We start from the raw sequence: 15,749 nt of genomic DNA on the forward strand, positions 1-15,749 counted from the left end.
TCCCAACACAAAATCAACATGTCATTTAATTTGAGGTTTGCAGTGAAGTTCTTTAATTAGGAATTTGATTCGATTTATTTTATGTATTCAAATATGTTGTTTTCTTATTTTTTTATTATCATTTATTACAATATGTTTTAGATTAATGCTCAAGTACTTTCTAAAGTCACAATGTTGAATTGAGATCGACATAGGAGATGAATTATTGGCATCACAACTAGGGTTAAGAAAGGGACTCTACAAGGGTGTAGATAGAAGATAGTTGTTCTTTTAGCATAGCTTTTCCCACTCATCCTAAGGTGAACACTAAAATAGTAAAACTTATCACCTACTTATGTATGAGCTTATCTTTGCTCCAACATGATAGGAATTAGGGAGTGTGATCTACCAAATGAAGTATTTAGTCTTATCATAGGGTTATTTAGCTTTCAATAGTATCGAGTAGGCAATAGATGTTAGGAGCTACCCAACTTTATAGGATTTAGACAAGCTTTTTCTATTAGCATGCATGTGACAAATACTAGGATTTATCTATCTCAAGAGTTTAGTATTGGCATTAGTATTTTAGAAAGAATATGTTTGTACTTATAGTGTGGAGTCTACCTAAGGTATGATTCTCAAGGTTCTAATTATTAAATTAGTTTAGGTGGTTAATATGAATCTCAAGGTTATAATTATTGAATAACTCGAGGTGAAATTGTATGGCATCTTGATTATATTTATTCAATTATAAGATGAATTGAAGGTTTAATGGGCTATAAAAATAATACTAATGGCCTTATGTGATGTATGTTGTTACATTTGTGACCTTGTTAGTGATAACAAAAATTAGTATGGGATGTTAGCTTGTCATCATAGCTGGTAATTACTTGTGAGACAAAAATGGGACCCATAGCGTAGTATGAGATGCACCAACATTATCTTTGTGGCTTGGATGTACTCAAAATTATGTGCTAACAAAGAAAGTAAAGAGAAAGATCCTTGAAGTAAGGTTGCTACCACTTCCCTTTTTTCCAACTAGTCACTATGTGTGGATATGATATTGTTTAATTTATTCATATTGTGTAAATGCGATATATGCATGAGTTAATCATAGATATGTGACGTGTGCATAAATTACTCACATTATGTCCAAATTATGTATATATAAGTTAGTGACATTGTGTATATATTTTTTACAAATGAAAATAACTATGTGTATGCATGTGATGTACACATAACTTGGTCCCTATGTGGATTGTGTGCGTAAAGCATTGGCATGTGAACTACAATATTTTTAGTTACCAAAAAGGGATAAGTAGGTAGAGCCATCATGAATGAACCCTCAAGGCTTAGCTCTAGGTCTAGAAATTCTTCATGTTATGTAAGATTTTTTGCAAGACTGTACATTTGTGGTGTAGAGATACTACACTTGCTATGGTTAAGATTATGAGCCTAGCTCTTATGATTGAAAAGAAGTTTATTGGTCGATCAAGAGAATATTGAAGGTGTAATGAATCCAAAAATAAATAAAAAAATCAAGAATGATTATTATATTAATTTATTTTCTTACACTATTGACAATTGTTAAAATTTGTTAGTTATGACTATACGTAATATTAAATAAATTTTTCTCATAATTTTTTTTCAATCTATCAATAAAAAGTAGATAATAGAAATTTTATTTATTTATAGTTATTTTTTTGTCTAGATTAGAAATGTGGTTTGCTAATGAGATATCAATACCATGCCTTATAGTTTCAAGGTTAGTTCTTAACTCTTAAATAATCTATCCTCTATAAATTGTTCAGAAAATATTTTTCCTCGCCCTCAACTTCTCCAACCTTCACATGTGTCTTCTTTATTTCAACCCCAAAATTACACCAGGCAACAACATCTTTTTCAATCATAATATGCCTTTTTTTCCCAATCATAATCTTTGATGTGTTGTTCCTTCTAATGATCAACTTTCTACAATTCAAATGCTTTCTTTTATATTAAAATATTTGCATGAAGCTTATTCCTATAATCTTAAAAGATAAATTATCTAATCTTTTGTATTCACCATAGAAAAATAAAAGACATAATATTATAAAAATTGCAATAGTATTTCTTCATTCACAGAGATATTTTACTCATTATCACATAGCTTTCAAGACTCTTGGACTCAACTCTCGACCTCTCTTTCTTCCTTTTGAAGTACCACAATCCTCGAAAGTAATGCTTATTTGTCATAGGCCAGGTCTTCAAATGATTCATACAATAAGAGGTATTTACATTTGATTATTAAATGGAGTGAAGGTTTAATTGGATCATAATCTTTATAATTATCTCTAAGATGGAGAATGATCTTATACTTTAAAAGTTGGGCCTATGTTAAGATTATGATTTGTTAAAATGTGTTTATGTGAATTTAAGTACAAGATAATAAAGATATTTGGAGTAGTACATCCATAAGAACTTATTAATAGGATAATGTCTCTTGTATAGTTGTTAGGGTTCCATAAAATCCAATCCTTACTAGGGATCAATTTCCCCTCGTGGATGGCATCATGGGCCCAATTAGATTGCTCATGGAGAACATGATGGTTGCTCACATGATTCTCAACCCTTACTTGAAAAACTAGGGATATGTTTATTTGTAGGTGGTCTTAGCCCTTATACCCTCGTTTTACCTCACCCTAAGTTTGTGACTATGGGATTTGTTGGATAGCCAAATTTTGGTAAGTTTCCTTGGCTTTATTTGGCTATTTTACTTGCTTGTGATACTTAACCATAGGGAGAAGAAAAATAAGAGGGTATGATTTCTTGTTGGGAGCCTTTCATAGATGAATTGGATACTATTGATATATGGAGAAAATCGGAGTACAAGGACTCCCTTCTACCCCTAGTGATATAGCTTTTGCCACTTAGTAGATTTGTTTTTGTTTTTCACACTTATTGGGCTTGGCTTCACTTGGATTTGGGTGTGATTTCTTCTACCCATCTTTTTTTGTGATTGTGTAATAATATTTTTGTGACTTGTCATTACAAAAAAAAATGTTATTTTCAACATATGAACATTTCTTCTTTGATAAATTGGAACAAGCATTTTTTTTTAGATTGGTGCCAAAAAAGTAGTAGTTGATGTGGATATGATGGAAGGAAAAATAAGAAAAAACTAAGGATGATAATGATCAAGAACAAGAAGAGGGGGATGGGGAAGAAAAAGAAAAAGAAGGAAAAAAATGATAATGAAGATAATATGAAGGATAGAAGCTCGTGCACATTAGCTTCAAAGAAAGAAGACATAATCCTTTAGTAATTTCATTGATGCATTCAAAAGACATAATTTTTGTAAACTTTAGTAATGAGTGTAACTTCATTAGCATGCATAGGCAAAGCAAATTGAGGAAACTCAAATAGGGTAAAGATATTTAATTTTTTAAAGTTCTCCATGGATAAATATGATTTAAATTCAAACTTTTATGCTTGGTATATGGATGAGTGGATATTGTTCTTGAATATACTTGGTTAGAATATTTAGGAACAATAAACATTCAAATATGCATTAGTTCATGAAGCTTTGGTGGAGGACCAAAAAAGTCACATTACAATATTACACATAATGAGGATAAAAGAAAAGTCAAGTAGAGCATGTTCCAAAAGCTACTAAAGAGTGCACCGAAAAATTATCAAGGGACAAACATGTGGAAATATCTAGAAAGAAAAAAAGAGGAAAAAAATGTTCCTTTTCTTGATTGTCACAAAAGCAAGCAACAACAAATGGTGAATAATCAAAGGTTAGATGGATAGCAAGAGTACAATATATAGGCATCCACATTATTATGAGAGGAAAGAATCATATGAGAAACCATCTTGGAGGCATGATTATACATGGAATCAACAAGCCAACCATTATGGATCTACACGAAGTCAAAGGAACAACTACAACAATCGTAGAAGTCATGGTTGTGAATGGCAAAAAGGGAGAACATACAATAATGAAGAATGTAATCAAATGGGTGCAATGAAATGTAACTAATGATGCAAACTAAGTATTGTCAAGCTAAAACCACCACAAAGATTAAAAAATGGATGGTTGGATGATAAGACATGGCATCATATTTGTAATGACATCCAACAATCTTATTATCTTCTTATGTTTTGAGGATGAAAAATGTCAAGGAGCGATGGCATATTATGTACCCAAGTTTATGATATTATAATGTATATAGTACATGGAATTAGTGACATGTGTCACATATCCCTCAAATTAGTTATATAGTGTCGTAAACCATATTAGGCAATTAGGAGGCCTCAGTTGGTTGTTTACCCCTTCATTATGTTATTAAGAGGAGATTTATATAAAGAAGGTGAATATCATTTTAAGGATATATGAAAGAGTATGATGTGTTTAAAATATCTTGAAGATAATAGCATGTAGTGGCTTCTTCCATAAGGATTATTGCAAGATGTTATCCTATCTCAAGCATTTATTCTATTTTGCATCATAAATAAATAAAATATTAGGGTCTTGGGCTATCAATATCTCTTGTGTGGTGTGAGATTTATCGTCTACATTTTATATTTTATATTATTATATGTATGGATCTTATCACTTACTGTACAATAGTTGAATAAAAAAAACTCTCTAGATTGAATGAGTGGACCTCTCACAACTAGTTTAAGCTCTTTGTTAGTTCCTCTTCCTCATACAAAATAATGGAAGTAGAAGCATAATTATTCCATACCTTACTAGGATAATTAGGGTTTAGTAATGTTATATTTTGTAGCATAATTCTATCATTTAATTATAACTATTTTATTGTTAATCTTGTTTGCATATATCCTTTGGATTTTAATAAGTAGTAGTCCCTTATGGTTTTGATAAACCAATCGGTTCAATGTACCCAAATAGGGTTCTTAGTCCCATAAACTTAAGTAAATTCCTACCTAGAGAATAGTAAATCCTAAACATTATCTCAATGCTTAGCCACACTCAAAATAAGGTGCTAATCAAAATATATTCTTTTAGTTGCCCAATAGGATTTCGTAAATAACCTATCCACAAAGATGTGATATTTACATAGTCTATTTGAATGGATTAGAATGCTTTTGCTAGCAAATTGAATAGAGTTTTTGGCATCTTGTAATTCAACCTATCCATGGTTCTATTTGTAACCACAATTCATTTTTGTTAAAAAATAAATTCCCAACACATCCCTTCACAAAGATGCCATACTACATGGTGAGAATGCAAATCCTAACCATAGGAAGCTATCATCATTCAACAATATTTAAATTCCTTACCATACATTGGTCTATTTACTAATGTTTAGAAACACATTAACTTTTATCCATAATACCAATTTTAGTTGAAATAAAATGTCATGTACAATAAAGAGCGAGATGTATATCAATTTATAATAATCATGATATACATAATTTAAAACATGTTAAATAAGAGGTTTCTCAATAATCTCATACATACCATGTGTTTACAACCTATTAAGTGTAAAACTCCTAAAAGTTGTGTCTCCCTTCCCTAAATAAACTTTCCCTTACTTTAATCATTCATTTGAGCCCTCTTAGTGGAGCATTACTATTGTGCCAAACAAAGTATTCTGTTCAAATTTTAAATGACTTCTTATTTTATCATTCATTTGAGCCCTCTTAGTGGAGCGTTACTATTGTGCCAAACAAAGTATTCTCTTCAAATTTTAAATGACTTCTTACAATATAAAGATTAGGGGACTAAAGACTTTAGTTCTCTTTAAGGTTAAAGATTAGATAGCATGGCCATTGTACCCCGCGGTATCATCATACTTCTCTATCTTTCGAATGGAGTCCAAAATCAAAATCCTCACTACTTTAACCAGAACAAATAACCATTTAATAAATGTTTCAATATTTTCAAAGACTCACTCACCTTTCTAACAAGGTCAAGTTGATGACATTTAAGTGATATATATAGTGGTTTAGAGTCTTATATAGCTTTTTTTGGAAGGTTTTTATATCATTCACAAGTTTGTTTTGCTACTCAATACAAGAGTATGAACTCATGTTGATACCTCTTTGGTAGAGAGCCAAGATCTACGAGATGTATAGACCATGTATGTTGAAATAAAAAATGTTTCTTATCTTTTGAATGTAGTCCAAATCAAAAATTAATAAAAATTTCAATATTTCCACATCATTTAAATGCTAAGGATAGTGGTTTAGAGCCTAACTACACAGCTCTTTTTGAAAAGATTTACATCATTCGGAGTTCATTTTGCTATTCAATATGAGAGTATGAACCTATGTTGATACCTCTTCAGCTGAAATTTATCGTTCTCAATAAAGTTGTTAACATCGAATTTAAATTTTAATAAATGACATAAGACTCTTACATTAATTTACAATTTACAAACTTTAAACTATTTCTCATTTCGCATAATTCTCTAAAAAGAACCCCAATTTTGATTGTGGAAAAGATGAGTGACGAATCAAATATATGTTTACTCAAAGATTCAAATGATATGAGTGACGAATCAAGATAGATGTTTACTCTCTATAACCCTCTATTTATCCCCTCTGGACTAGAATAAAGGAAAAGATCAAACAGACGTTATGTTTGCTCAAGGGTTCAAACAATGATCAAACAGATGTTATATTTATCCCCTCTGGACTGGAAAAAGGGAAATGATCAAGCAGACCTTATATTTAGTCAAGGGTTCGTACGTTATATTTAGTCAAGGGTTCAAACAAATACGAATGAAATAGACATTTACTCTTATAACCTCTCTGGTCTGAAATAAGGAGAATGGTCAAACAAACCGTATACGTAAACAGAAATAAGGGGAATGATCAAACGGACCTTATACGTAACCCTGCAACCTGTTATATAAATTGCAACCAAAGAGAATTGCCATTGTCATAACATGACTCAGTTCCTTCTCTGATTCGAACAATTTCCTAACAAGAAGATTACCCACTAGATTCACAACATTAAAATATTAAACGCTAAGCTATGACAAAATCTTAAACAGAACGCGTACCTTTGAATTTTATTCGATTGGTGTGGGGGCCGCGCGAACGCGAGCCCCCGCTGTCACAAATTATGACGTGCACTCTCCACAATGGGAGATGCTAGACAGGGCCCCCTTCTCTATGTGCAATGAAGGTGCTCTCTCTAGGCCATCGGCCTTCTTGATCACCGATTGACCCCGCCCAGGTAAGTATGCTTTAAATGTGCCCTTCGCCCTTTACTTATACTCCTCCTCCTCCCTTCTTTTCTTCCTCCCTCGCATGTGGCATTAATAGCCTCGCTTTCCGCCCCTAATTCATGTAATACTTACATTATTGTCTGCATGTATTGAATAGTCCTGTCCATTGTATGCCCTTCTGCAATTCATGGATCTCTTTAGTAGAATATGGAAGGAATTATGAAGATTACAAATTCGAAGTGCAAAATTGAATGAGCGTAACTCTGCTACATTAAAACAAATTAAAATAATTGTAGAATGCGGAGACAAAATTCGGATTTGTGTTAAGCATTTTCACCGGAACTTACCAATCATAGCGTCCCCGGAAAGATTCGAACTCTCGTGGGGAGCCACCTCCGTGTACTTCTCAGACTTCGTAAGAATATGTTTAGGACTACTTTTGTATTTATATGATCTTTTTCCCTTTCATAATTTGGAAAAAAAATTGGGCTAACCATATGTTTTACACTATCAATATTCTTTCTCTTATGAATATTCTAATGGTGAAAATTGTAATTATTTTTTTTAAATTTGTTTTGAATCTATTTTGAATTAGTTTATTTCATGTATAAATGTATTATTAATATTGTTCAAAGATTACAAGATAATTTTTTTTCTTATGAATATTTCACAATTATGAAAATTGTATATTTTTTCATATATATTTTGGATTTATTTTGATTTAGTTTATCATATGTGTAATAATTAATATATAGACAATGTATTTATGTGTAAAAAAAAAAAATTATCTAAGCTTTCATTGATACCAACTTCTTACATTCTAAAATCTATATTTGATTCATAAATTAGTCATTCCATACTTAGATCATTTTTTGTGCAACAAAATTGGCTCATATATTTTTTATTCAAAGTTTTATAATATGCTCATGTTATCTCCTCTGATCTCCTCCTAACTAGTCATTGTCCACTAACTTTTGTCTAAAATATTTCCACTTGCATTTGAACTAGTGTGTAAATGGACATGCTTTAATTTATTATAATTATCTAGGATCTAGATGGCTCACCAATAAAGTCATCTAGTAAAAGAGCATAATATTGCATTAGCATTTAGCATCATCTAATATCTACAATACACATAAGTTAAAATATTGCATACAAATTCATTTTCATATATAGCTTCTCTAGTGAAAGTAGATTATGAATATAAATCATTTATTAAATCACTTTATTCCGGCTTTTGAACTTCTAGTCACCTATATGTCATGAGATTAAAGATTAAAATTGTTCTCAAAATATATCTCACAAATAAATGGGATGTAAATTTCTCCATCGTTAATTATTAATCTTGAACACACATTCCATTAAAAATAGTGCATATGCATCAAAATATAAATGTTAAATTTTGAGGTGTCAATTTGCTTGAAAAAAAATCTAAAAGGCCTCTTAAATATCTATAAACATAAAATTATGTATTATGATTACAATTGCTTATGTTTATGATATATGTAGATAATCAATACAATGTTTACATTAAACATATGCATATAAATGAACTAATTCAAAGATTTTTTAAAAATACAAAAATTAAATGCTATGAATTTTTTCAATTAATCTTGAAGCATTTAGACTCAAAATTGTTATGGAGAGTGTTGGATCAAAAGATGCTATAAATAAATTATAATTATATTTTATCTTTAAATAACAAAAAAATTGCTTTTCTATAGATGTACTTGTCAAAAGATGACTTGATTTATTAGGACAATAAGAATGCTATTAACTTTGTGGATTATTCTAGTGATTCCTCCTTATATGTGCTCTCAAAGGGAAAAAAGAATACCTTCTCTTGTTTTGATGAAAACTTGGGAGACAGAGTTGAATAGTTCTAAATGTTTGAGTTTTAAGAATAGCGAAGCTAGAAAATATTCATATTTTACCCACCGAATTCTCCAAACTTTCAATTGTCATTAATGTAATGTGTTGAGCTTTAGCATGCCCAAGACTATTTATAAAGTATTCATCATATTGTACCACTAAAAACAACTTTGTGTGAGATCTCTATTTTTATGTGTGGGATGTTAATATAAAATTTTGAATAGAGAGTGCAATGTCATGTGACATAGGAGATGGTTTTCTTTCATAACAAAATTACAAAATAGATTCGATAAATTATTGAAAGTGATTTTGAGATATTATATAAACAATTGTTTAGAAATTGGTTATTGCATTCTAGAAAGAGGGAATTCAACATATCGAGTCTCCAATAAATCAATCGCTTGAATATAACCAGAGCTCTGTGAGAGCTTGTCATAGAGGAGATCGGCCTTGAATATACCAGCATCGACAGTCTCTTTCCAGTCAATTTGTGTATTGGCAAGAGAAGTTGCATTGTAACAAATTCTGAAGAAGGGGCCAAATCCCTGGTAACTAAGGAGATCAACTCTCTTAGAGGATCCCACACATTAAGAGAAAATGGAACGAACATGCTCATTCTTATGCTGAAGAAGGTGGGAATTAGAGACATCGCAGTTCTTTTCTAGAACAACTTGAAAACGTATATTAATGGTTTTCCCCAACTCTCTATATCGCCTTCTGAGTGAATGAGGCATAGGGGTAATTTATAGTACGCTCTTGGAAAGTACAAAAAATTTTAGACGATTCATGAAAGAAGCGGTTCATAAAAAATAAACTACAAATCTATTCGAATACAGGGAGTCATTACGACTATGTTGCTTGTTTGTAAAAGGTCAGAGCTACTACTGACGTAATTATATGTATAGTTTCTATAAGAAAATGTACTATCATTTATATCCACACTTTTCCTTGTGTTATAGCCAAATTATTGATTAGTTAACATTGCAAGAAATTAAGTATTGAAAAATTCAAATTTATTATAACAAGTCTATTAAAGCACATATATATAAGCATGTTGATTATACAACTATTCTCGATTATTGCATGATTGCTCCTAGTTGTTACATAAATGTCCTTGATTGTAGTTATGAATTTAAATTGTTGTTACATGTGCAAAGTCTTCAAGCTATTTGAGTCAAAATCAAGTAAACAAATTTTAGGGTTTTTGTTTGAGATGATGTGATGATATTTGTCTATAGTCAAATGGGTGTTTTAAACTTGAGCAATTTGTTCAATAGTGACCTCGACGTGAAGATAAATCCACTTGCAAAATGAATGGTCAAGTTTTAAAGATTGAAGATCAATACCCAATCATTCATTGGGATATTTTAGGCCAAGCAAATGAAGCAAAATGATTGCAATAAACAAAACACAAATATAGAAACATAATAGATAGTTTTGGGTGAAAATGTGCCCTAAAAATTGTTGAAATCAATAGCTAGAATTGGATTATTTAAATTAACCTTTTAAATAACATATTGTAATAATTTAATGTAACTTGTAAATCATATGAGGTTGGCCCTATTTGGTCGTATAAGCAATGTGTAACGTGTTCTAGGGCAGGACCCAAATTGGGCGGTTGAGCAAACAACATATAACGTGTAATAAATATTGTTTGTATTTGTGGCGCCAAGTGTACTTAGTCGACCTAGCCTATAAGGCAATGTAACCATGTATAAATACAAGATATAGTGATGCCTTGTTACAATACACAAGCAATAATCTCTTCTTCAGCGAATATCTCTGCAATATCAGCGAACTTGCCTTAGGCATCAACGAACTTGTTTTGGACATCAGCGAACACACATTAGAGACTAGCGATCACACCTTGGAGGCCTGTGATCTTCATCTGAGTCTTAGATAACATCATCTATGCTCATAGTATCAAGTTTTGAGTGTATTTCATTTGCCGAATCTGCCCTACTGGTGATTGAAGGATATTTCAAGTTCAGATCAGGAGTTACAAGTCAGATAAGTCAGTCTTGCCTTTGCCCTAGGAGGGTGAATTGTATTTGATCAACTGTTGATATTAATAAATAAGATTTGAGCATTGTTGTTGGGTTTTTCCTCCAAGAGGGAGGTTTTCCCAGGGTATATGTGTTTCATGTGTTGATTTTGTGGTTGTTTATCTTGCATCTTGATTTTTTGTTCCTTAATGCTTATCTGATTACTAAAAACTAAAATGGTATCAAAGCTTTAGGTTCATTCTAAGTAATTAGATTAATAGTAAGCTTTCACCTTCAGTTTGTTGTTTTATTTTCAAGATGGTGACAGGTCTGAAAGTAGAGGACAGACTTGATGGGGCTCTTAATTTTACCTCTTGGAAGGTTCGTGTTCTCCATGCCCTTAAGGAGATTGATCTGCTGCAGTTTGTAGAAGATAAGGATCTGCCTGAGCCCTAAGATCTAGAAGAGTTAAAGCAGTTCAAGAAGAATTCTCTTAAGGCCAAGAAGTTCCTAATTGATTTTGTAAAGGATCATCTTGTCCCAATCATCTCCAAGCTACCTTCAGCCAGGGAGATGTTCAAACACTTAGAGGGAATGTATGAGATCAACAACATCAGTCGAGCACTTACCCTAAGGCAGCAACTACTTCGAGTCAAGATGACTAAGGGAGATTCAGTAATGTCCTTCTTCGTGAAAATTTCAAATTGAAGGATCAATTCAGCTCCATTGGAAATGAAGTTGTGGACAAGGACATTGTCATGATTGCACTAAATGGACTTCCTGATTCTTGGGATCCATTCATTCAAAGCATAAGCGGAAGATCTGAATTTCCCACATTTGATCGCCTTCAGTATGATTGCATTCAAGAAGAATCATGCTTAGCTGCAAGAGGAATGCTCAAGGGCACTCATGGAGGTAACCATCACATGCTTGCATCTCAATGTGTCAAAAGGAAGGGCGGTCATTGGAAGAAGAACAACTTCAAAAGAAATAGAGATTTCGGACCTCCTGTTGTTCACGATTCAAGGAAGAAGCCAAGGGATCTTTCATGTAACTGTTGCTTCAGATGTGATAAATTTGGACACTATGCTGAAGAATGTCAGAATCTGCCCAAGCAAGGAGAAGCAAACCTGAATGAAGTTGCAGATTCGAAGGATAATGAAGACTTCCTCTTCATTTTTGCCTTATCCAGCAATGTGCCAACTAACAACAACACTTGATTGATAGACAGTGGTGCATCCAGGCATATCATGGGATACCGGGAGCACCTCTCAGACTTAATGGAGAAAGAGTCCAACCTTCATGTGGTAATTGGTGATGATGCTCGGTATTTGGTAAGAGGTTTTGGCAATACTTCTTTAAATTTAGAATCTGGTATCTCCTTGCATCTTAGTGATATTTTATTTGTTCGTGGAATTAAAAGAAGTTTAATCTCCATTTCTACCCTAGAAGATAAAGGTTATCAAGTAGCATTTTCTGAAGGTAGAGTACTTGCATGGCCTAAGAAATCTAGTTTTAAATCTGCTCGTGTTATTGGAAATAGATATGATAGTTTGTATAAGCTTTCAGTTCACCCTATTCAAGCACTCATTCATGAGCCTCCCGAATCTAGCGAGATATGGCACAGAAGGTTTGGTCACCTTCACTTCCAAACACTTCCCTCATTTGAAAAGATGGTTAAAGGTATGCCTAAACTTAATCTTCATGGTGTTACTTGCAAAGGTTGTGCATTAGGTAAGAACACAAAGTCCATTCCATAAAAGTGAAAGTAGAGCCAAGGAAAAATTATCACTTGTTCATTCTGACTTATGTGGACCTATGTCAGTTCCTTCTCCCAGTGGATTTCTATACTATGTTACATTTATAGATGATTTTTCTAGAAAGACTTGGATTTACTTTCTAAGATCTAAAGAATTTGATGAAGTATTAAGTAGGTTCAAAGAGTTTAAGGCTCTAGTTGAAAATATATCTGGTAAAATGATTAAAGTGTTAAGATCTGATAATGGAGGTGAATACACCTCAAGTAGTTTTCATGACTTTTGTGTAGAGACGGGAATTAAGAGGGAGTTCTGAATCCCCTACAATCCTCAACAAAATGGTGTGGTTGAAAAGAAGAATAGAGTCATTTTTGAAGCAGGTAAAGTTACGATTCATGATCAAGACCTGCAGACTTTCCTATGGGCCGAAGCATCTAAGACTGTAGTGTATATTCAGAACAAATGCCCTCATCGTGTTCTAAAGAACATGACTCTCGAAGAAGCCTTCATTGGAGTCAAACCTAATATCAGTCACCTAAGGATTTTTGGAAGCCTTGTCTATGTTCATGTGCCAAAAGAAAAGAGATCTAATCTAGAGCCATCCGGAAAGAAAGGTATCCTTGTTGGATACAGTGAGTCCTCCAAAGCATTATGTGTCTACATTCCAGGAAAAAGGTACATTGAGGTAAGTAGGGATGTTACGCTTGAAGAAAATATTGCTTTTAATAAATCTAAAGGTTCTCTTGTCAATAATGATAGAGAAGTTAATGATAATCAAGATATGGATATTGATACTAACCTTGAGATTCAGAGGGAGTCTATTGAGCCTCCCGAACCTATTGAGCATGGTGATCCTCCTGAGCCTCTAGATCCAACCGATGGACCTAGAGATATTACAGTTAGCAAGAAAAGTCCACTTTGGGTCAGGAGCACAATTCAAGAAGCAAAAAATTTTGCAGCTCCCCAAGGGACATTTAGAGAAAGTCGAAGACCTCAGAAATTCTCAAACCATGTTGCAAAGATGTGCAATATAATTGAGACTGAACCATCAAGCATAGAAGAAGCAATGAACCAGCAAGCATGGAAACTAGCTATGGATGAAGAGTATCAATCTATCATCAAGAATGGTGTCTGGGATATTGTGCCTAGACCTAAAGGTAAGTCTGTTGCTTCTTCTAAATGGTTGTTTAAAATTAAACATGTTGATGATGATAGTATTGAAAAATATAAAGCTAGATTTGTAGCTTGTGGTCTTTCTCAAAAAGAAGGCATAGATTATGAAGAGACATTTGCTCTTGTTGCTAGATATACTTCTATTAGAACTATTATAGCTATTGTTGCAGCTAAGGGTTGGAAGTTACATCAGATGGATGTAAAGACTTCTTTCCTTAATGATGTCATTGAGGAAGAAGTCTATATTAGCAACCAGAAGGATATGAGACTCATAATAGAGAATCTCATGTATGCAGATTGAAGAAAGCTCTTTACGGCCTCAAGCAAGCTCCTTGAGCTTGGTATGAAAGAATTGATAAGTATTTGGTTAGTTTAGGGTTTTGTAAGAATGATGTTGATCCTAACCTTTACTTTAAAGTATTTAATGGTGAAATCTTAATCCCGGTTTTATATGTGGATGATTTATTTCTAACTGGTGAAGATAGTCTCACCATTAGATGTAAGAAATAATTAGCCACTAAATTTGAAATGAAAGATCTAGGTTTAATGCATTACTTTCTAGGGTTAGAAGTATGGCAAAGATCTAATGAAATTATACTTAGTCAAGGAAAATACACCATTGATATATTGAAAAGATTTGGTATGTTGGATTGTAAACCTATGCTTACTCCTATGGAAACTAACTTGGAGAAATTGAGTTTATCTGTAGCTAACTTTGATTTTGCAGATCCATTGGAGTACAGGAAGTTGATTGGATCTTTGATGTATCTAGTTAACACTAGACCGGATATTTGTTATGTAGTGAGTGCCCTCGGCCAGTTCATGAACAAGCCGAAGCATGTTCATCTTGTTGCAGCCAAGCATATCATGAGATATTTGTGAGGCACAGTTGGCTATGGGTTGAAATATCCAATCAACACTATCATCACCTTGGAGGGCTACTCCGATTCTGATTGGGCAGGAAGTGTAACTGATAGAAAGAGCACTTCAAGAATCTATTTCAGTTTGGGTTCTGTCGTGATTTCCTAGGCCAGCAAGAAACAGTCCTCAGTTGCATTGAGTACTACAGAAGCTAGGTACATTGCATCAAGTATGGCATCAAGAGAAGCAGTGTGGCTTCACAAGCTTATTGGTGGGTTGTTTGGACAACCTTGGGAAGCCACAGTCATTCATTGTGACAATCAAAGTTGTATTAAAATGCCTGTTAATCCAGTGTTTCATGACAGGTCAAAACATGTGGAAACTCATTATCACTATGTTCGTGATATGGTATAGAGAGGTGTCATTCAGCTGAAATATGTCAGCACTGATGAGCAGATTGCAGATGTTCTCACCAAGTCTCTAGCTCGTGTGAAGTTTGAATACTTCAGAGAGAGACTTGGAGTTGTTGAGAACACAACTCTTGCTAAGAGGGAGTCTCAGTCTTAGTGATGCACTAAGTTGCATCTACCACCCTCTACGGGCAATGCAAGGTGACATTGAATCCTTCTCAAGGAGAAAGTTGAGGTGAAAGACCTCCTCCACCCTCTGCGGGCAATGCAAGGTGGATCTCATGGAAAGGTCCATGATGTGATTATTACAATATGTGGTTGCTTGCTATAATCCTCCCTAGCTAAGAGGGAGTGTTGAAATCAATAGATAGAATCAGATTATTTAAATTAACCTTTTAAATAACATATTTGTAATAATTTAATGTAAATTGTAAATTATATGAGGCTAGCCCTATTTGGGCATATGAGCAATGTGTAACGTGTTCTAGGGAAGGACCCAAATTGGGCAGTTGAGCAAACAAC

At 33.2% G+C, this 15,749-nt stretch overlaps 1 long non-coding RNA gene and 1 other non-coding gene across 3 annotated transcripts in view; both read right to left on the minus strand.

Annotated features, from left to right (window-relative positions):
* The window catches only part of LOC131063547 (uncharacterized), a 35,262-nt gene that overhangs the window by 13,575 nt on the left and 5,938 nt on the right, over positions 1-15,749 (minus strand). Inside the window, exons 2-3 of one of the 2 annotated variants that reach the window (XR_009111088.2) lie at positions 7,002-7,347; positions 6,502-6,840 (exon numbers count right to left, since the gene is read on the minus strand). This is a non-coding gene — a long non-coding RNA (uncharacterized LOC131063547). Of the gene's footprint in view, positions 1-6,501; positions 6,841-7,001; positions 7,348-15,749 lie in introns of those variants that run through there. The other variant, XR_009111087.2, reaches the window with a different exon arrangement.
* LOC131063651 (U1 spliceosomal RNA) lies at positions 7,024-7,185 on the minus strand. Its single transcript, XR_009111112.1, has one exon. It is a non-coding gene; the product is annotated as a U1 spliceosomal RNA (small nuclear RNA).

The sequence above is a fragment of the Cryptomeria japonica genome, chromosome 4, assembly GCF_030272615.1.
Source record: "Cryptomeria japonica chromosome 4, Sugi_1.0, whole genome shotgun sequence".
Lineage (NCBI taxonomy): Eukaryota > Viridiplantae > Streptophyta > Pinopsida > Cupressales > Cupressaceae > Cryptomeria > Cryptomeria japonica.